This window comes from Lissotriton vulgaris, chromosome 4_1 (genome assembly GCF_964263255.1).
Source record: "Lissotriton vulgaris chromosome 4_1, aLisVul1.2, whole genome shotgun sequence".
NCBI lineage: Eukaryota > Metazoa > Chordata > Amphibia > Caudata > Salamandridae > Lissotriton > Lissotriton vulgaris.
This window is the reverse complement of record NC_141691.1, coordinates 1,903,141,647-1,903,162,823: the sequence shown is the minus strand read 5'-3', so window position 1 is coordinate 1,903,162,823 and position 21,177 is coordinate 1,903,141,647. Positions and strand designations below refer to the sequence as shown.

Here is a 21,177-nt window from a genome sequence, read left to right as displayed (position 1 = left end):
TTAACTACATAGGATTTACGGATTCCAAAATACCGAATCAGTAAAATTCGGTATTTTAGAATCGGTAAAACCTATTTACCTACATCTAGCCACAAGTGCAGACCTCGGTCCGCGTTACTACACAACCCACATGGATTACTATGGACCTCTATGGCTGGGCGCCATGCTCTGAATCCCACAAAGTCTGTCCAGCTATAGAAACGAGATGCTCCTCCCGTACTGGAGGAACCTACAGACCTTCCAAAACAGCATGTCTGCGGTTGTCTTTGACATCCCGCCTTGTCATCAGAGGGGTACCATCTGTCTGTATTAGGTTCATGTTGTTTGTGATCTGACACTACAAGGATCCAAAATGTGATGCAAGCATTGTAGTGAGCTTCAGTAGTAGATGTCCAGCTTTTTCGAGATGCTCGTGAATCAAGCCTTCTGAGACTCCAGATTGGAAATTAACCCTTGCTCATGGCATTCAGCTCTGGTAAGTTGTGATTATGACATTTCAGAATCGGGTAGAGTGAATCAGTAAGGTGGGTTCTCCATTCCAGTGGCATGCGCAAACAAGAAGTCCACCCGTATGGTGGAATTGCTGTAGCCTGAGGATGGTTGGAGTTCTTCCATCATGGGTGTCTGTAAAAATGAGTGGACACTCATAATATGCACAGATTTATGGGAATTCACAAAAATATGCAGGTAGTTTCTTCTCTTGAAAACACTCAATGTATTCCTCAAATAGCAGGAGTAAATGCATACTCTGGGTGGATTGTGTTCATTGCTCTAACCAGAGGAGGAACTCCCTCAGCAGTAGGAGGTAAGCGCTCTTGAAGACTCATTGATTTTCATGGTATCCATCGTAGACACTACCTTATTTACTTTAGAGCATGAGGTGCACACATTAGATCACTGGAGTGACTATCCATGCGATAATTAGATGACACAGTAACACGTACATGGGGTCCCATATAGACCCTGATTGTCACACTGCATTGGGTATGGGCTACACTGAGTATTCATTTGTCTAGTGTGCCTGTCTATCTTTTCTTTTTTGTGTAATTGATGTGCACACAGTCGTGGCACATCTTGTGGCATCAAGTTGTTACTGATGTTCATATTTGTGGCCTATTGTGTTTTTTCTTCCTAGGTACTGATCAGGAGCGGTATTCCTCATGCAGCTGTAGCCAGATTATAGGTATACAGGTTGATTAGAAGGGTATTTTAAATGGTTGCTTCACATGCACTTCAATTTTATAGTTCTGGTCCTGAAGAAGCACCACCGACTCTTAAGGCGACGCTGGCGCGAAACATGTCGACCTATGACCTCAGTTAAGTCTGCTAATGGTACACAATCTAAACATTCGCTGCATGTTTACCCTTTATCAACTGATTCATCACTAGGCACGCACACTTTTTTTCACCCTCATAGGACCCAAACCCCTCACACCTGCATGCACCATCCTGCAGTTCAAGAAAAGATCGCCGATAAAGAGACCCTTTGGGGGACCTGTAGGGAATTGCAGCGCCGGCCCTACAAGGAGCAAACGCCCGATGATGAAGCATGACACTCCCCCGGGGGTGTGTGAGGGCAACAAAAGACAAAATGTGTGCTTTCACTTTACTAGTGGGTCCCCTTCACCTAGGATATCTTTTTTCTTCTGTTTTTCCTTTCAAATACACGGGTGATTTTTTGCACCCTTTCGCAAGGGTGATTGTTTGCACCCTGCGATAGGAACAGTGTCCCTTTGTGGTTTTTGGATTGTGGAAGGAACACCTCTATAATTCATGGGGGTGGAGAGGTATTTGTTTCTCTACTGGGAAGATATCTTCTCCATAGAGAAAAACATAAACTAAAAGTGCAAGTGCTCTTTTTCGCATAGGGAAATCATTTGATACTCTAAGACGTCTATGACTTGACTTGCACCGGCGTCATGCAGATCCAGTAAAGTCTGAAATGTGGTACAGGCGCTACTGATGGTATTCGATTACATTTTCAAGATTTTGTCTTTGCAAGAGCTGTGAATTTGACTCTAAAGCAGGAGTAAAATGAATGCACACTTACATTCAGTGGCAGAGTATTTCAGTATGAATCTTGTCAGGCCTTGTGTGTGATTTTGTGCTTCGCCTCCTGCATTGCTTGTCTGATCAGCATTCAGAGCTGTAGCAAGGCGAAGTCAATCATATCTGGTCTGTTTTTTTTTAATTCAAAGGTATATGCATTTTACCAGGCAAATTTCAAATCTGTTTTTTGTTTTGTTCGTTCACCAGGGAACAAACAGGTTTCTTTTTGGTTAAATGTATTATTGCAAAAATGCTTTCCGAACCTTTGCCAAAAATGTGCATGTGTTCCGCATGGCTCGCAGTCAGTGTGCCAGGGTCATGTGCTATAAAGCGCTGGGCAAAACCTCTCCACAAGAGTAATCAAATCCTTGTTAGTTCAGAACAGTCTTCTCCAACGAGTAGCTCTTGAGCACCTGCTAGCTCTCCGGCCACCTGGAAGGAAGTAGTTCTCTTGCGAGCAGGCCGGGCTTCTAACCCCAAAGCTTTTGCTTGATTGAATTAATGTAAAAGCGAGCTCTTGAGGTGCAAATATGTTCATTTTCAGACCTTATAAGTTGATGTTTTGAGAAAAGTATTTGTATTAAAAATATATCTTTAAAGCTGGTATCTAAGTAATAACTTATATGCGATTGGGTGAACTATTACTGATATTATTACACTGGCACCGGGGGCATTGCAGCTTCGGCTCTTAAGTATTACCGATGTAGAGGCATTGACAGTGTTTTTTTTTTTAACATTACTGCTGGCAACCATGAATGATGAGCTGAGCAATCACTGCTCACATCTGGCTTATGGTTGCCATTAATGTTATCTTGTCTGATGTGGTCACTATTAAAACAATGTTAGTAGCTCAGATTGATTTTCATTCGAGATACGTAGCTCTTATTACAAAAAATGGTACATACCCTGGTTCAGAACATTGTAGACAGTGCTTTAAATGGGCAGGTACTGTCCGGTGTTGAGTACCTGCATTTCTATAACGAGAAAGTCTGAGTACCTACAATCCCATGGCTGTGAAGCAACCGGGAGATGCTGGTACAAGCTCCAGCCTCAAAATGAGCGCTGGGTTAGCCTGATCCCGCCAATCATGGATCTGTTCTCATGCTGAGAGTAACTCCTGGATTGGTTTTTGGCGTTCCACTGAGCAGGAAGGAAGTTCTTCCCATTCCTGCTCCAGGACGCTGATATGGGGAGAAAAGTGCCTCACCCGGGGGAGCATTAAATATGGTGAATTTTGCACTCTCCCCACAACATATTTTTATAGTTGTAGCCGCCACTGCTGAACAAGAGTACCTTCAATCCTGGTTTGTGGAGGGTTGCAGAGTCCCGCACTGAGTATGCGTCGTGCAGCTGAGGCTATGCATCGGGAATGAAGAGCAGTGAATTTGCAATGCGAGGTCCTGTGTCGTTGTCGAGGATCCTCTCTACAAGGGCTTGCCATGCAATGTCAGGTTTCAAGGATGCATTGTGCAGTCGACGCGATGCACCAGTTTCAAGGAGCTGCGAGGCTCGGAAATGAGGAACTGCTGTTGACAATAAAAGTGAGGGCCTGTGTCAGGAAAGCTGCGCATACGCAATTGTTACGATGCTGCTGTGGTGTCGATGTGGAGCCCTTTGCATCAGGCAGACCCTTGCAGCAAAGGTGAGTTGTAGGTTGTGCTTGGTTTTGCACCGCACAGCTGGGGAGATGCATCAGTTCTGCCGGGTCCACAGACATGCCGGCTGAGCCCCTTCAGGCCCTCTTCCAAGGGTCCAGGCCTGCATTGGCACCAGTTGGCAGGGTAGAACTCACAGATGGCAGATGCTAGGTGCTGGGTTCAAGGTCATTAGATCCTTCTGTCCCTGAGGCTCTAGTTAGTAGGCCAGCCAACTAGCCCTTGGAGTCACACTGAAGTCCTGAGCTCAACAGATGTAGGTCCAGTCCTTCTCACCCAAGCAAGAGAGCAGCAGGTCAGCACTGCAAGGCAGCAATCAAGCAAGGCAGTGGTCTAGCATGGCAACAGTACAGCAGTGTCCCAGTCCTTTCTGCACCACTGATGTCCTTTTTCCTGGCAGAGCATTCACAGGTCCAGAAGTGTACTCAACAGTTTACCTGGTACCCTTCCTCTGGAAGGCGGAAGATGGTTCTCTGGGTTTCCCTTTGATGTCTTCAGGCATCCTGCCTTCCCTGTCTGGCTCCAGACTAACTACCGGGGTATGCAGCCCTTTGTGTGGAGCAGGACACAATCCATTCAAGTGTAAGTAGGGCTGTGCCCAGTTCCACCCTCTCTTTCTGCCAGTGATGGCCCATCCAGGCACACCTAAGCTCTCTATTGTGTATGGCTTTCTAGGCAAAATACAGAAAGCCCAGTTGTCAGCTACATCCAGTCATGTGACCCTGGGGAAGGCTACAGATAGTAAATGGCAGTAAAATGTAAACTTCCTGACAGTGGCATTTTCAAAAGACACCAAACATGAACTAGTTACTTGCTCTCATTTGGAAAGTACAGCTTATTAAATGCAATAAAGTAAGTCCAATGTTATCCTATGAGAGAGGTAGGACTTGCAGTAGTGAAAAATTAATTTAGGAGTTTTTCACTATCAGACCATGTAAAACATAAAATTACATCTCCTACTTTTTAAATGCATTGTACTCTGCCCGGTAGGCTCTTAAGAACCTAAGCTAGGGGTGATTTATATGTATTACAAAAGAAGGTTTGGGCCACGCAAAGGGTTTATTTTGCCGGCCGAAATGGCAGTTAAAAAACTGCACAGGCAGGCTGCAAAGGAAGGCATGTGACATGTTTGAAAGGGCTACTTAAGTGGGTGCCTCAACCAGTGTTGCAGGCCCACTAGTAGCATTTAATTTACAGGCACATGTAGTACCACTTTACTAGGGGCATACAATGCCAATTGGGTATGAGCCATTGTTACCATCTTTCAAAAAGGGAGCACATGCACTTTAGCACTGGTCAGCAGTGGTATAGTGCAAAGCTTCATAAGGTCAGCAAAAACCAGATCAGAAAAGATGTAGAAGGAAGGCAAAAGGTGTTGGAAGGGGGGAGACCACCCTAGGGGAGACAGTTCTAACACAACATAACCATGAAATTAAACATTTAAAAACTTTACACAAGATGTACAGGCAGGAGCTCTGTGTTAGCCATCCTGAGTTTTTGGATAGTTTTAAGTGGAGGTGGAGAGGTGTTGTGCAGCGGCCAGGGCAGCTGACTTCGGAGCACAGGGTTCATGGTTTGATCCCTGGCTCCAGCGGCAGCTCAGCTCAGCACCATGTGACTCTGGGCAATAGCTCACTTAATTTCCACGAAGGCCCTCAGTGCCTTGAGACCCGGAAGGGTGAGTAGCTTGCGCTTTACAAATATGGATTTAAGTGTTGGTCCCATTTTAGAACTCACAGGGCTGCCATTATAAGGATGTCCTGGTGACTTCCTCTTTTAATTTCTTTGCAATATGCAGGAGGGTGATTGCCCCCCTTTTGTCATTGCTGTGGTGGAATGTAATTAACAAACTTTGGCTCATCGCAATGGACGGCACAGTGATGATGCTGAGCCAGCATATTGGAGCAAAGTACAGCAAGAATGGATTTCTGATCATTGTAATGGCTGACTGGCAAAACACATTAAATTGAGAGGTTATTCCCCGCATAGAAGATGGCTGCCACATGAACGTTAGGACAAGATTATCATCTAAGAGGTTAGCCGGCAACCATTACAATGATGCATGCTATTTTGTTTGAGTGCAAACTCATGCTTGCTGTGCCTCTGACTGTCTCTGCCAGCTTGTGCCTTGCGCTTCTCAGCCTTTTTTCCAACTCAATGCTGTGGCATGTTAGTGCCTGCTGGTTCTCGCATGATATGGGGGATCCTGTTCGCATGATGTCAATTGCCTTCAATACCTCCAATGGTCATCTACTTAACCACCTACTTGGTTGCTCACTTTCCTGTCTGCTCTCCTTCCTCCCTGTTCCACTGTCACTTCAGTCTGCTGATGCTCCTAGCACTGCATCAGTTGGCATGAGAGGAAGTGGGCAGCACATGTACTTGATCAAGCCTTTCTTTGTTGGAATATAGAGAAGCAGTGTGCATCCATGCAGAGTAGCTGTGATGTGACGAGTGTAAAGCAAAGGGCAAACTGAGTGAGCGGAGTGTAAGTGCCATTCCTCTATCCTCTTCCGAGCTGCTGCTTCATGTGTTTTTACTCTGAGAGAACATAGCCAATAGTGGGCTTGTGTCTCTACATGGAAGTTGCAGAGGAGGAGGCACTTACGGGCTGTCAGCCTGTTTAGGTATAAACTGATTTATTGCATTCATTCTCTCACCCATCCACACAACACACACATGCAATCGAAATGCACTTTGATTTAATCGCCAGACCTATTATCTTTGACACTAATTATTGTTGATTCCTTCTTCAGGCAACTTCAACCTAAGTCTTAAATGTTTAATTCCAGAAACTATCAGCAAATAATACTTTTACATTGAATTAATATGCACTCATCAAATATACAAATCAGCTACGATTTCAGAATGTAGAACGTTATTTGGGAATTCCCCAGAAATGTTAACAAATCTTTAATGAGCTTTTGATCAGCATCCTCTATGCAAAGCAGCCATAAAGCACCATCAGCATTCAGAAGACAAAGATCTGATTCTATCACCTTAAATGTTCTTTAGAATATTCATTAGATGGATTTCTTCAGGCTAATTACCAATTATTAGTGTGCATATTACTTGCACGTGGTAACTGGTAACACAAAACACATCTGCAGTCACAAACGGGCAATCTTGATCTACACATTGAAAATCTGCAGACATTTACGGATAAACACTGAACTTGGTATTTCAAACATCCACAGCCATATTCTGCAGTACTAACTTTATGGGCAAGGGCAGGGAAATGTTTACATGGATTGTGAGAAATTGGTTTTCTGGTTGAGGGACGTGCGAGCCCTTCTGAAGCACAAGCCGCAATCCCTGTCAGGGTGAACCTCAAAAAGTCTCAAAATTCACTTGTACTTAACCCTCAGGTAGCTTAGCACAAAAGCAGTTTGGCTTAACCTAAAGGCAATTTGTACAATATTTATGCAGCACTCATTCAGTATTAACATGAATATACAATACAAGAAAACTCCCACCCCAATTTATAAAAATAGAGTACGATTTAATAAATTATTTGACACAAAAACGACAAAAATCCAATTGACAGAACCTGAAATATGCTATTTTAAAGATTTAAGGTAAGTATAGCGCTTAAAAGCACTAAGCGCCACATACGGTTATCTGGTCATGAAAGATCGTGTGAAAGTCACAGGTTCATGCTGATCGTGATGGAGGGCGAACCAGACACAGGAACCAAGTTATCGTCTGAAGTCCAGCACAAAGAGTCTTGTTTGCAGTGGAGGAGGCTATGAGGAGCAGGGAGAGTGTGCAAAATCTCACTGTAGCCTGAAGGGCAGGCCGGGTGTCGTGGGCAGTCATAGTTGTAGTGTGAAGACCCTGTTGAGTGTCGCAGACTGTAGTTGCTGGAGCTTCACATTCTCAGTCACCGCGGGCAGTTGATGTTGTAACACGAAGTGCAGATCTTGCGTTGTCAGTCATCACTTGTGGTTGCTGTAGCGCAAAGATTTGGGTTTACCGGAGCTTCTCCGTTGATGGCGGCAAGATCTTGGTGTGAATGGGCCCATTCATGGCTGAAAAAACCCCAAAATATTTGGATCTCTGTTTGTAGGCTCAGAGGAGTGCACTCTGATGCCAGCCAAGGGTCTATGGGCAGACACCTCTTAGGAATCAGGGACATACTCTTGCAGAGGCCAGCAGTGCTCTGGCAGGTCCAGTTGCAGGTCAGGCCAGCTGGGAAGATGCATGAAGGCTTCTGCATATTGTTGTGTCCCTGTAGTTCAGAACAGTAGGTCAGTCAGCTGACCCTTGGAGTCACTTAAGCTGGGATGAATGCAGTCGGTCCAATCTTCCTTCTCAGCATGCAGGTCAGACCTCACACAGCAGGGTAGTCTTTCCGGGAGCAAGGCAGTCCTTCTTCAGTAGCATCCACAGGTCCAGAAGTGTACTGAAGAGTCGATCTGAGGCTCCCATTTTATACCTGGTGCCCCCTTTGAAGTGGGAGAAGCCTCTGGAGTTTTCCCCCCACAGAAGTGTCTGGAATTTCCAGCTTCCCTACCCTGGGTCAGTCTGTCTGGGGGCACAATAGGCTAGTGTGAAGTTATTTGTATGTTAGCTAGAACAGTGCCTTCAAAGTGCAAGTCTGGTAGGTGACGGCTCTGCCCGCCATTCCACCAAGTCCGGATGTGTCATCCTGCCAACACTCAGGCCCTCTATTGCGATACTGTTGGTGAGGAATATACAAAGGTCAACTGCCAACTACACCCAGGTATGTGGCCCAGGATACAGACTGAAGGGGCCAAGTTTTTAGGACAAGAAAATGTCAACTTTCTAAAAGTCCAAAACACAAAACAACAACCTGGCTCTATACTATCTTAGACTCCTATTACTAATGGAGTGACGAACAGACTACTCTTTTATCCGTTCAAATTGAATTTTTATTAAACCATTCCTTTTTCTTAAATAGTCTTTAAATTGATTGAATAAAGTTTTTCAAATGACTGAAAAAGAAAAACATATTCCTCAAATTAACACATAAAACACAGCATATATATAATAGTTCACAATGGCCTACAATCATGGACACAATTGGACATACACACAATGCAAGGTTATTTACAACAAAGTACAAAAACAGCGAAGTCATCTATTTAATATATACATTAATCAAATACAAAAGACATTTAAAGTTTGCATCGTATACATGAAAATAACAATCATGTGAATATCCAATTCCATGGACCAAACGCATTATTTCAATGGAAATATTTCAAGGATAATGTATAAATCCTTATCAAATTCCCTCCAACACTCAACACATTCAGATTTATCTAAATGCCTCTCAAAATGCCAACGCATTTCAAGACCCAGGCTGGTGGTACTGGGGCTCTCATCAGGGCTTCGTACAAATGGTCAGGATATTCTTAAAAACAAAATAAATGAATGATGCAACAATAGCATCAACCCAAACGGCCTTTCTCTCTCATGCGTAACGCTAACTTATTGTCTACCTGATTTCTGAAGTTAGAGAAGCCGCTCTAACTAGTTGATTCCAAGAGTTGCAGCAAAATCGTTTTATGATTGCTTAGGAGCGCCACGTCACTCTGTGCCCGTGTGAAATTAGACAAGAAAATTCCCAAAACACCCAAGAAATGATTATATCTACTCTATTCCCAACATTCAACCAATGCAGTGAACACCGGTAAAAATGTACCTTGCGCTTTCGCTGCAGGGTATGGAAAAGAAGGTTTTTTAATTCAATGCACCCTGCTCCATTGGCTATTTAGGCCTGCTGTAGGGGCGAATGTGTATTAAAAAGAGAAGTTTAGGCCTGGCCAAAGGTTTATTTTGCTAGGTCGAAATGGAAGTTCCAAACTGCTCATTGAAGGTTAGAATGGCAGGTCGGAGACAGGTTTTTAAAGGGCTAATTAAGGGGCCGATTAGGATTGCGGTTTTACCGCATCCTCCGGGCAGGCGGAAGTGGCCGCCGGCCCGGAGGATGTGGAAAAACCGCTGCGGAGCCTTCAAAGACCCCCCTGCCAGATTAGGATGGCTGGGGAGTCAGGAAGACCGTCCGCCGCTTTTCCGCCGCGGTCGTCTTACGACCACGGCGGAAAAGCTCTACTATGGAGGCGGTGTCTAACTGACACCGCCAGCCATATTAGGATTGGACAGAACAAATGCCTTTCCGCGGTGGCTTCTCTGCCGTGGAAAGGCATACGGTGTTTACTTTGGGGGCCCGTTGCGGGCCCCCAGGGTGACGGTGGGGTGGGGGTGCACATGGAGAGTACCTATGGTACCCCATCCTGCATTTGCATGCACAAAGCGGCAGGCACCGCGCGGTGCCTGCCGCTTTGTGCATGCAAATGCGAAGCATGCATATTTAACCTTGCGGCAGGTGCTGCTTCAAGCAGCACCCGCCGCAATGTTAAATATTGAGGATGTGACTGCCAGGGTGGCGGTCACATCCTAATTGGACTGGAGGGAACACCTCAGCCCCTGCGGACGTTCCGTCCACCTCGGGGGTCGCGGACGGACGCAGGTCTGTCCGCGATCCTAATCGGCCCCTTAGTGAGTGGCACAATAAGTGCTGCTAGCCCACTAGTAGCATGTCAAGGACAGATAAATGAAAACAAGCCGTGGCAAAGCCTATATGTTTCTACTATTGGCTTTGTCAATGCTTGCTTGGGTTGGCATTATCAAATGTCAAAATGGGCAACATTGCAACACAACACAGACGCATGCATGCAGCTTTATGTGCACACATGCTGACATATGAGCAGCTATCTTGGAATGAGTTTAAAGAAACACCACAATACTAGCCAATGCACATGCATCTGGGTCTGATCCCTGTGTGAGCCTGCATTCCGATGCGTGGAGGTTCATGAAGCCATTGCAAGACAGACACTGATACATATGCCCAAGTGCACGTGCATCATGATGCATATGTTTACGTGCATTGTGACGCACCAGGTGCCATTTTGGCATTCTTAATTTACCATTCCTACATACATGACCCTGGGTACTTGTAGTACCACTTTACTGGGGTCTTATAAGTAAATTAAATATGCCAATTGGGTGTATGCCATTTTTATTAAGTTTAAAGGAGAGAGCACAAGCCATTTAGCACTGCTTAGCAGTCCTAAAAGCCAACAAAACCGAAATCAGCAAACCGGAGGGGGAAGGCAAAAACTTTGCTTGGGGATGACCTTGTAGAGAGGCCCATGTTCAGCATAGAAGATCCCATGCTCATCATCTCCCTGACCTCCCAAGCCGCCCCGTTTGCAAATCTTACCACCTGTCTGGATAAGATCTATGACTGGATGGACAAATCCTTCCTAAAGTTAAATGGCGCAAAAACGGAGGTGATGATGCTGGGATACAACCCACCCACCACGGTGGAAAGTTGGTGGCCTTCTAGACTTGGCCAGTCTCCTCTACCAAAAGAAAAAATTAAAAGCTTGGGGATCTGGCTAGACCCTGCTCTTAATTTTGCAGTACAGGCACGAAGGGTTGCAGGTACCTGCCTTGCCTACATCAGGCTACTGAGGAAAATTATTAGGCTTCTTCCCTTCGAAGCTAGGAAGATCCTGGTGCAAGCGTTGATCCTCACACGATTGGATTACGCCAACGCACTATATCTCGGTGCACCACTAGGGACAATCAAAACTTTACAGACAGTACAAAACTGTGCAGCACGATTGTTGCTGAATGTCCCGCGCAGATCATCCGTTAAGCCTGGTCTGCGCCAGTTTCACTGGTTACCAGTGAAACAGAGAGTGGAATTTAAAGCTCTGACTATGGTACATAAGGCAGTGAATAAAACTGGACCTGTGCTCATTCAATCCATGTTCTGCCTATATGCTCCCAAGCGGACCCTGAGATCCACCAACAAAAATCTGTTAGCGGTCCCCAAGACAAGGAGAGTGCGTACAGGAGGGAGACGTTTTTCCCTACATGCCACAAATCTTTGGAATTCGCTTCCCGAAGCAATTAGAATGGAAACAAATCATTTAAGATTCAGAAAATTGTTAAAGACCTTCCTGTTTGTCTGAATCTCGGAGTCTGAAAGAGTTAAAAGCGCTGGGATGCCCTCGGGTAGCCATGCGCTATACAAGTGCGTAATTCATTCATTCATTCATGTGTTCCAAGGAATAGAAAATAGGGGACAATTATGAGTAGAGAGAACATCCACATTATTTGTGTCTATGTGGGCATTCACACACCCATCAAAGTTTATTAGCATCTCATGTGCACATGTCGATTTACTTCAAAATTAAGATGGAGCGTGTGTGCAAATGAGGTGGAAAAGAAAAAACAAACTAACCCTTATTTCATAGTGCTGTACAGGAAAGTGTTTCTCCATCAGAAAAACAAAGTTCTGTCAGTGGGAATACCGAGAACAAGCATTAGAAATGCAATAGGTCTCGCAGCATTAGAGTTAGTGCTTTTAGAATTGTTTATGGGTTTTTTTGTAAATCTTTAGCATTTTTGTTCCCTGTAGCCAATGCTAAAGAATTAAAAAAAAAAGCCATAAACATTTCTAAAAGCTCTAACTCAAATGCTCCGAGACCTATTGCACTGTGTGAGGGTGAGGGGTTGAGGGTGAGGGGTTGAGGGTGAGTGAGGGTGAGGGTGAGTGAGGGGTTGAGGGTGAGTGAGGGGTTGAGGGTGAGTGAGGGGTTGAGGGTGAGTGAGGGGTTGAGGGTGAGTGAGGGGTTGAGGGTGAGTGAGGGGTTGAGGGTGAGTGAGAGTGAGTGTGAGTTAGGGTGAGGGGTTGAGGGTGGGTGAGGGTGAGGGGTTGAGGGTGAGTGAGGGTTTGAGGGTGAGTGAGGGTGAGTGGGTGAGTGGGTGAGTGAGTGAGGGTGAGTGAGGGTGAGTGGGTGAGTGAGTGAGGGTGAGTGAGGGTGAGTGAGTGAGGGTGAGTGAGGGTGAGTGAGGGTGAGTGAGGGTGAGTGAGGGCGAGTGAGTGAGAGTGAGGGTGAGTGAGGGGTTGAGGGTGAGGGTGAGGGGTTGAGGGTGAGGGGTTGAGGGTGAGGGGTTGAGGGTGAGGGGGTGAGGGGGTGAGGTTGAGGGTGAGTGAGGGTGAGGGGTTGAGTGGGAGGGGTTGAGGGTGGGTGAGGGTGAGTGAGTGAGGGTGAGGGGTTGAGGGTGAGTGAGTGAGGGTGAGGGGTTGAGGGTGGGTGAGTGAGGGTTTGAGGGTGAGGGGTGTCCCCAAACAGAAAGTTCCAAACTTTGCCATTGGCATATTCTAAACCTCACTCTTAAACATTACATACCAACAGTCACTATGCAATGCTGAACAAACCCGGCAATTGGTGAAAACGGCCAACTTTCAAAATCTAGAAAAGTTAATGCCCTGTAACAATTTTGTAAAACCCCGGTCAAAATCGCCCAGAAAACAACCCTGAATAAAAAATAAAACTGACAACTAAATAGATTCCTACTTGCCTCCCTACTGGGTCCATAGACTGACACCAAAGGACATCATCAAGAATCAAGAGGATGTTGAGCGTCGTTCCCGATACTCTTTCAAAAAAAATTGCGAATAAACGTGACTAAGCACAGGTCTACGGCGCACGTAGCATGGTTAAATGACAGGTACGGGAACAACTGGTACTCTGAGTAGCACATGGGCAGGACTAAACTGCGTGTAAGCAGCACGCGTTGTGAAATTGATGGCAGGTTGGGGAATGATAGCTGCTACAGAGCAGACTAAAAGCGCGTGTAGGAGAACTAATAGTAGATAGGGCCATAAGTGAGGCTATGAAATACAGGCAGAAAAAAAACTTTGGGACACGTGCGTAGAGGAACAAAGGGAGGAGGTGGAAAGCTGATAGGGGGGAGGGGGGTGGTTGGTATTATGGCGGCGCTTGCATGCAATATACCTGTGAGGCATCGGTAGTGAATAAGTCCTCGGCGGTGGCTCGAACACACATCAGAGGGGGCTGTGATCTGTGGGGAAACAGGGGTTTAGGACATTGGGTCAGGTAGGCGTGATCACGGGAGGTGGGCGCTAGAGGCAGTGTACCTGATTGGTCTCTGTAGCCACTCGCAACAGGGTAGTAGGTAAGGACGTGGATCCGGCGGACAAAAATCGATGTCTTCTGTCCGGTTGAAAGTACGGTACATCCACGGGGGTACCGAAATGGCCGATACTGAATCTGAGGGGAGAGAGAGAGGTACTGGTCAAAGGACTGCGAGGCCAGCGCAAGTAGCCAAAGTAGCAGCCTTGATGATACACATACCTCTGGACGTGTATGGAGTGCTTCCGGGTCAGTCAGGAGCCTCGGGCGTAGTCAGGGAGACCAGAAATGTCTGGAAGGAAGTAGAGAGGGGGCGAGGCCAGGTGACGTGGAATCGTCCAATAGGTCTGGGGGAGGAGGTGGGGAAGGGGCGTGTCGCACAGAGGGGTTCGCACTGGTATGTATACACAGGGAGAGCGAAAACCCATAGGAGTCCGAAGGACAAAATAAAATAAACAAATAACACGGCGGGCAGGGGAGGGGGCGGAGAGGGGAGAGGAGAAATGCGACACGGAGGGAAGGGGAGGGGGCGGAGCGGGGAGGGGGCGGAGAGGGGAGAGGTGCGTTAGACGGAAGGAAGAGAGGGGAGGGGGAGGAGAAAGAGAAATGCGACACGGCGGGAGGGGGCGGAGCGGGGGAGAGGGTGTGTGTGTGTTGTTAGGAGACGGACGTGCACGCGCACGCGCTTTTAAGGTCAATGCGCATGCGCATAAGCTCAATGCGCATGCGCATTGACCTTAAAAGTCACGGGCACTGCAAGGAATCGCCACGATTCCTTGCAGTGTTGCCAAAGAGTGGATAACTCGCAATACTCTCGCCTTGCTCGATGCGCATGCGCATCGACAGGCGAGACCTAAAAACATGGAAGTACGCATACCCAGTTCTGCCACAATTACTGCTTCACATTCTCCTCCCTTATGAACAATCCACAGGTGTAATTGTAAAGGAGGTGTTTGAGCCTACGGATATTCAAATCTAGAATTTCTTTTTTGCAGTGACAGGGTATTTTCTGTTGCTACTCCCAGAATTTGAAAGTGCTTGCCTTGAATCTCCTCCCAGAATCTTCTTTACTCTTTTTTTTAGAAAACTGTTAAACACCTGACCTTTATTCCATAACCCTGTCTATTTGCTTTCTAGCATCAACTCATCAACTTTTATGTATGTCTTTTCCCCTCCAGATACCATGGTATTGACAGTGGCTGCTGGCATCAGGGCAGAGTGGCAGCGCAGGGAGAATGACGGATGACAATGAAAAAAACATAAATAGAATAAAACCACTTATATTCTGCTCACCGCATCGCTGACTTGGTGCTCTTCTGTTGCACTGCAAAGGCTCCAAGACTTCCATGCGGCCAATCCTGATGCTGCTGTCATGCATGAGAGCAGCATCAGGATTGGCCTGAGAGCAATCTATTTGAGTTTCCAGAGAGACTGGGAGCCTTTGCCTGCTGTCTCCAACCTGGCAATGCAGCTTGGGTTGAAGACAAGGATCGCAGTCCGCATGTTAGTTTGGCCATCCTGAGATGGCGGGCCAAACCGGCATACGCACTGACAGCAGTGCCCAAAACTCCCACTCCACCCAGTCATCGTCTGACTCCACCCCAAGACACGTTTGTGTTAAAAATAAAACAATAATAAACCTGATTTACTATCGTTTTATTGTTCGAGTTTTGCAGCTGCTGACAGGGGAGCTTCTGCTGGCTATGAAATATATATATTTAGTGCTAAGAGGCTTATGTGAAACTAAGCTAACCTAATAGGCATTACATGGAAGTCTTATGACTTACCGAGAATTCCATCCATGCTAATGTTGATATTTGTGATGCTTGATATCCACACCAATTTCATGTCTAATCAATGACATACAGATTTCTAATTTTGGCCAAAATAATTGTGAGTCAGCCTGTGTGTGGGCACAACTTCGCGCTTTTGTAACCCAATGTCGGCTAAGATCTAAAGCGGGACTCATAATATGGGCCTCCCTTACAATTTTAATCTTTGATCTTGATGAGTTGCACAGATCTTTTATAAAGAAGCTTTACCAAATGTCATCTAATCTTATTCCGTTTTTGATCTTGTCAGTGTACGTTCCTCTGTGTTTATCCTTCAAGGCTTCTCACTATTGCTTCCAAAATAGATTCTCAGAGCAGAGTTAATTTTAAAAGCACAGTTCAAAGAAATAGCGCGTTCTGGCTCATCAGCATGTCACACCTCTGGGTGCCATCACACATCTGCCGAAACCGTACTCTGATTCCCTGCCTTGCCGGGCAAGCACTGCAGTTATGGCCTTGTGTGTGCTGCGTGTGGGGTCTGATGGGCGGTCGCTGTATCTAGGTGTTATTCTGGCCCTGATGAAATCCAACCAGGCGTCCATGTGTCCACAGAGGCAGGGAAGGGTGTGATCTGAAGCTTTGATTCACGTCCTCTTCCCAGGTTGAACCTCGCCAGTTGTCGCTTTTGCACTCGACTGCGCTAGCATGTAGCGGTGTGCTTGCCGAAAGATGGTTGATCTGTGGCGCCTGTAACCTTGTAGTGATATGAAGATGTTAATGGATGCAACTTGACACATTTCCAATAATCTAGGAGTACTTAGTCATTAATTGGTGTCATTAGGAAAGAAAAATCCCTCTTCCTCTGATTCGTCCACTGTACTTCTGCACCGCTTCGCAACTGTGGAGGTGGGCTCACCCGAGAAGGGAGACCAACAACCACCTAGAAGTACCCCTGATAATACTATGAGCTCTACGAACTTGCAATTTTTCAAAAGACAGCACATTACAATCAATAATAGAAAGGATAATGATAAACATTATATTAAGGCAAAGTTTTTGCCAAATGTTTATCCAAAATATGTTCCTCTAGCATTTGTTGACAGACCTAATTCTCTGCTTTCATGGTTGATACCCGGTTGTGGTGCAAAGGGAAGGAGTTCAGCATGAAATGAACTAGAAACAGAATCTAGAAGCTTCCTTATATAAAGTGAATTTGCCTGCTTCCTCAAGCACCAAAGTGGAGTGGGGTATTTTCAAGCCGAAGAAACGCAGTGGCAAACAGAACTTGCAGTCAGCTATTATCAAATTTTACACATCATGTCAAGGACAGCTAAATGAAAACAAGCTGTGGCAAAGCCTATATGTTTCTGCTATTGGCTTTGTCAATGTATGCTTTGATTGGCATTATCTAACGTCAAAATGGGCAACAGTGCAACACAACACAGACGCATGCATGCAGCTTTACGTGCACACATGCTGACATATGAGCAGCCATCTTGGAATGAGTTTCAAGAAACACCATGATAGCAGCCAATGCGCACGCATGTGAGTCTGACCCCTGTGTGAGCCTGCATTCTGATGTGTGGAGGTGCATGAAGCCATTGCAAGACAGACGCTGATACATATGCCTGAGTGCTCGTGCATCATGATGCATATGTTTACGTGCATTGTGACGCACCAGGTGCCATTTTGGCATTCTTAATTTACTATTCCTACATACATGGCTGATGTCCATTTCAGAACAATAAATAAAAAAATTAAAAAACAAAGTGCAGGGCAACACAAAAAGAAAGCGAGTTGCTTAGTAACACGTTACAGCTTCTGGGCCGTCTTAAATAAAAAAATAAATAAATAAACAAAATAAAAATTGCAAATGTGGCATGGGTATTAAATAGAGTGTGAGGTGTATGTGTGTGGGGGGTTACACAGATGTCAAGAGACGCAATCGGACTGGTGAGAGAGACTAAAGAAAGATAAGCACTTCCATGGAGCGTTGAAAGGGAAAGAAGGAACAAAAAGAATCCAATGTCCTCGATTTATGGTAGAATGTAACTCATGCAGTCAGTCAGGGAAGACTGTCAGACTGACATGACCCTTGACGGGACAGACACAAGAATAGGAAGGAAAGTCATTGACTCAGGAGTGGAGACCTGAGGTACACATCAAATCATTAGCTTGGGGCTGACTCAACCCCACTCTAAATATATGTTACGTATTGGAAAATATAGGTCTGCAGCAGATAGCGTAAGCTTTGTGAACCTAAACCTAGAAAGGATGGTGATTAAGAGAAACAAGAAGTTACGGACTACGGGAGGGAACATGGAGTGTCAGGGCAACAAAACTGTTTTGGAAGAAATGGGGCGATAGCCTCGGAAGGAGAAAAATTACAACAGGAGGCGGGATTAACCCCTTAAGTGCTGCCTCGGTGCATTGGCCGACGGCAGCACTACCTCCCCAGTGCTGCACACGACCATTGGACGTCCATTCAGCACTAGTTCCAATGGACAGCGCAGCACTGGGGAGGAATGTTTAATAGCATCTATGAGGTTAAGTTCCCTTTGTTTTTGTGTAAAATTTTAAGTAGTTATTAAATTTTATTTGTTCTAATTTTGCATTGTTAGTTCCATAGTGGGATGTGGGTTTATAGGGGAATAGGGTGGAAAGTTATTTAATTGCCTCAAATTGTATATCCTTCGGGATCAAGTTCACGCTATATAAAACTTTATAAATAAATCAAAATGCAGCATTTAGTATTGCGCCAATCAAAAAGATAGGCGGAAAGTGGGCAGAGCTTCCCCCTATACTATATACAGCATCTCTCAACAAGACAGCGTATGCGCTGCCTAGCCGAGACCTAAAAAGGAGATAACTAACTGTATACACACTCAACTTAGAGAGACTGTTTCAAATGGAATGCTCCAAGGAATGTTCTGCAGGAACATGTCTCCCATCCGATACCTTTGCTATGTAGCCAATTTGTGCTAGAAAAAATATTCAGACACATAGGCAACAGAATGTATGTGGCGGCCAAGGTTGCAAAACAGTCATAAGCACAATGTTTAAGACCTTGGCGCTGGCGTGTTCAAGAAGAGATGTATAAGCTTTGGGTCTAGAACCCGCCTAATTAAGTACACATCCTCATATCACTGAGCACAATTCAAAAGACAATGCAGAGCAACATAAATACACACAATACATAGATTTTAGAATACATTTTTCATAGTTTCTTTTTTTTTTAATAGAGTCCTGTTTAATTCAGGTCTTAATTCCGTCTGAATTCCACATTTTTTGCTTTGGCTGAAGATATGAGCTTGAATAGCAGGAAACCATTAAGTTGGCATGACCGGCAGTGTTCCCTTCTTATGGTCAGGGTGGGGGGTTGTAAAATGCGGAATATGGACCATTAAAGGTAAGTACCGAAAAAAAAAAAATGTTGCCCACGCTGCATCACATTTGGCGATGCAGCTTGGGCAACGAAATTCTTTTTTTTTTTTTTCGGTACTTACCTTTAATGGTCCATATGCCGCATTTTACAACCCCCCACCCTGACCCTCCCCTGCCTGACGTCACCTTCCCAGTATAACGCCCAGCACGGGCCGTGCCTGCTTAATATGAGGAAGATTGGGACATGCACATTAAGCGTTGTTGTTTACCTGCTTTACAGTTGGAGAGCACACCTTCTCTGGTGATTAAAAACTGCCATCAGTACCAGAATCTTATTGTTATACATGCAAATGACTGTACTGTCAGCTATGACGTGCACACAAAAGAAATGTCCTGAGCACAAACTTATTTATCGCTGTGATGTGGCCAGCACCAGCTCTGAGATCCCTCTAGGCCCAAGAACACTGCCCTTCAGTGCACCTGCTCTCTGATGGCCTGCCTGAACCATCTATGCAAGAACCCCAAGCAATGGCAAGAAGATAAGTCTCTGTAAATATGAAATATATAAGTGTCCAACCATAATCGTTGCAACTTTCCTTAAAATGTAATCTTGAGGGAATATGCAACTTGTATATATGTAACTCTAACCGCTAGTATCTGATATACATATGTACTTACTACCATGCTTATGTGAGTTTAGAGCTTATCTGTTTTGCAAGTGTTATGTAATTCATGTATTCTGAAGTCTTTATGTAGAGTAACGTGTTCTATTGTAAAGCACTCTGACACCTTCGGGTAAAGTCTGCGCTATATAAAAACGTTAAAATAAATCAATACATTTATTGTGAGTCTTTTTGTGACACATACACAAGATATTAGATCAAAATGAGCATAATATCTATACACTGACTGTGCACATATCGGTTCTGCTCTGTCATGTGCACACATTGGTGCCATTCATATTCTCTGTGATGTGCTCACAATACAGTCATTTGCTGGTTATTGTCTGTGTGTCCAGTGTCATTTACACACACATTTATCTTGCCTGTTGATGTGCACACACTGTAGAACTTCTACATATTTCTGTGAATGCACATGATTATTCACGGAATCAGCAGTACCGATTTGTGGACTAAGCTATTTAATGATTATAGAATGATTATACATTTACACAGCAGTGCTTTCTCATTTGCTGCTGCCTTGTACTTGTTAAATACTTTTTGGTCAATATCAATAGTTTTTACAGTCAAACAAAGAAAAAGTGAAAAGAACTTTCATTACATATTTCCATGCTGCAGAGCAATGCTTTAAATGAGCAGGTACGGTCCGGTACTGACTACCTGCACTTCTTTACTTTGAAAGGGGCAGTATGTGCACTTTTCAGCACGGCTGCAATACATTTAATGGAAGATCACCTGCACTACTCAGAAGCAAGCAGGTACCCTGATGAGTGGGCGCCTGCACTTGTGTATTTCCATTTAAAGCACTGCGCAGCGCATCCCTGTGTTTTTGAAATGGCGCAGCGCTGTAAAATGTGCCGCCACACTGCACCATTTCCTCGTAAATATGCCCTACAGTTTTGTGTTGACTGTTTCAGGAATGGATTCTCAGTCTCTGACAGACTCCCAAGAAACCTAAGTTTTAGGTACAAATATTGGGGGTCACACTGATGGCAGGTTCTGGGACATAATTGACAATTGTGCCAGATGAAACATTTCTAGATTAATTTGGAGATATTCTTAATTTGAGAGATTTAGAAACATCACACTAAACTGGAAGCTTTCAATGGACAAACCACTGGTTTTCTGTAGAGCAGAGATTATTTTTAAAGAGAGGGAAACGGACATCAAGTTATATGTGGCTGTGAAAGGGGTAGAATTTCTTGGGTGGAGAGATCAAGTGGAACTGGGTTTAATATTGAATCTCTGGCTGAATAGTAAGTACTGTTTGTGAACGATACTGAGCCTGTAGTTTGGATGGTGACAATATTTCCTAAACTGTGCACGCACTCTTGGGAAAATTGTGCATGTTTTTTACACAGGGTTAAACTAAAAAAGGGTGCCATTCTGATCACTGTTCATCATTGTTGGGAGTGAGTTACTAGCAGTCACACCAAATCCCAGCTACTCAGTTCTCCTGCTGCTCACAAACTGATGGATGTGCCTCGTATTGCTATGGGACAGGCACTTTTTGATATAGTGGGAGCTACTGCAGCTCTAAGCCCACAAAAAGTTCAGAAATGCCCTCTAAAATATTTTGAAATTAATGGAATTGGTGCAGGTCTACAGATTACAGAGGGGGTCCTACCCAGATCTGTGAATCCGATCCATTATA

General features: G+C 44.9%; 1 protein-coding gene across 1 annotated transcript in view; it reads left to right on the top strand.

The window, feature by feature from the left end:
- Nucleotides 1-21,177, top strand: part of KCNQ3 (potassium voltage-gated channel subfamily Q member 3) — a 751,198-nt gene that overhangs the window by 186,527 nt on the left and 543,494 nt on the right. The window lies entirely within an intron of this gene.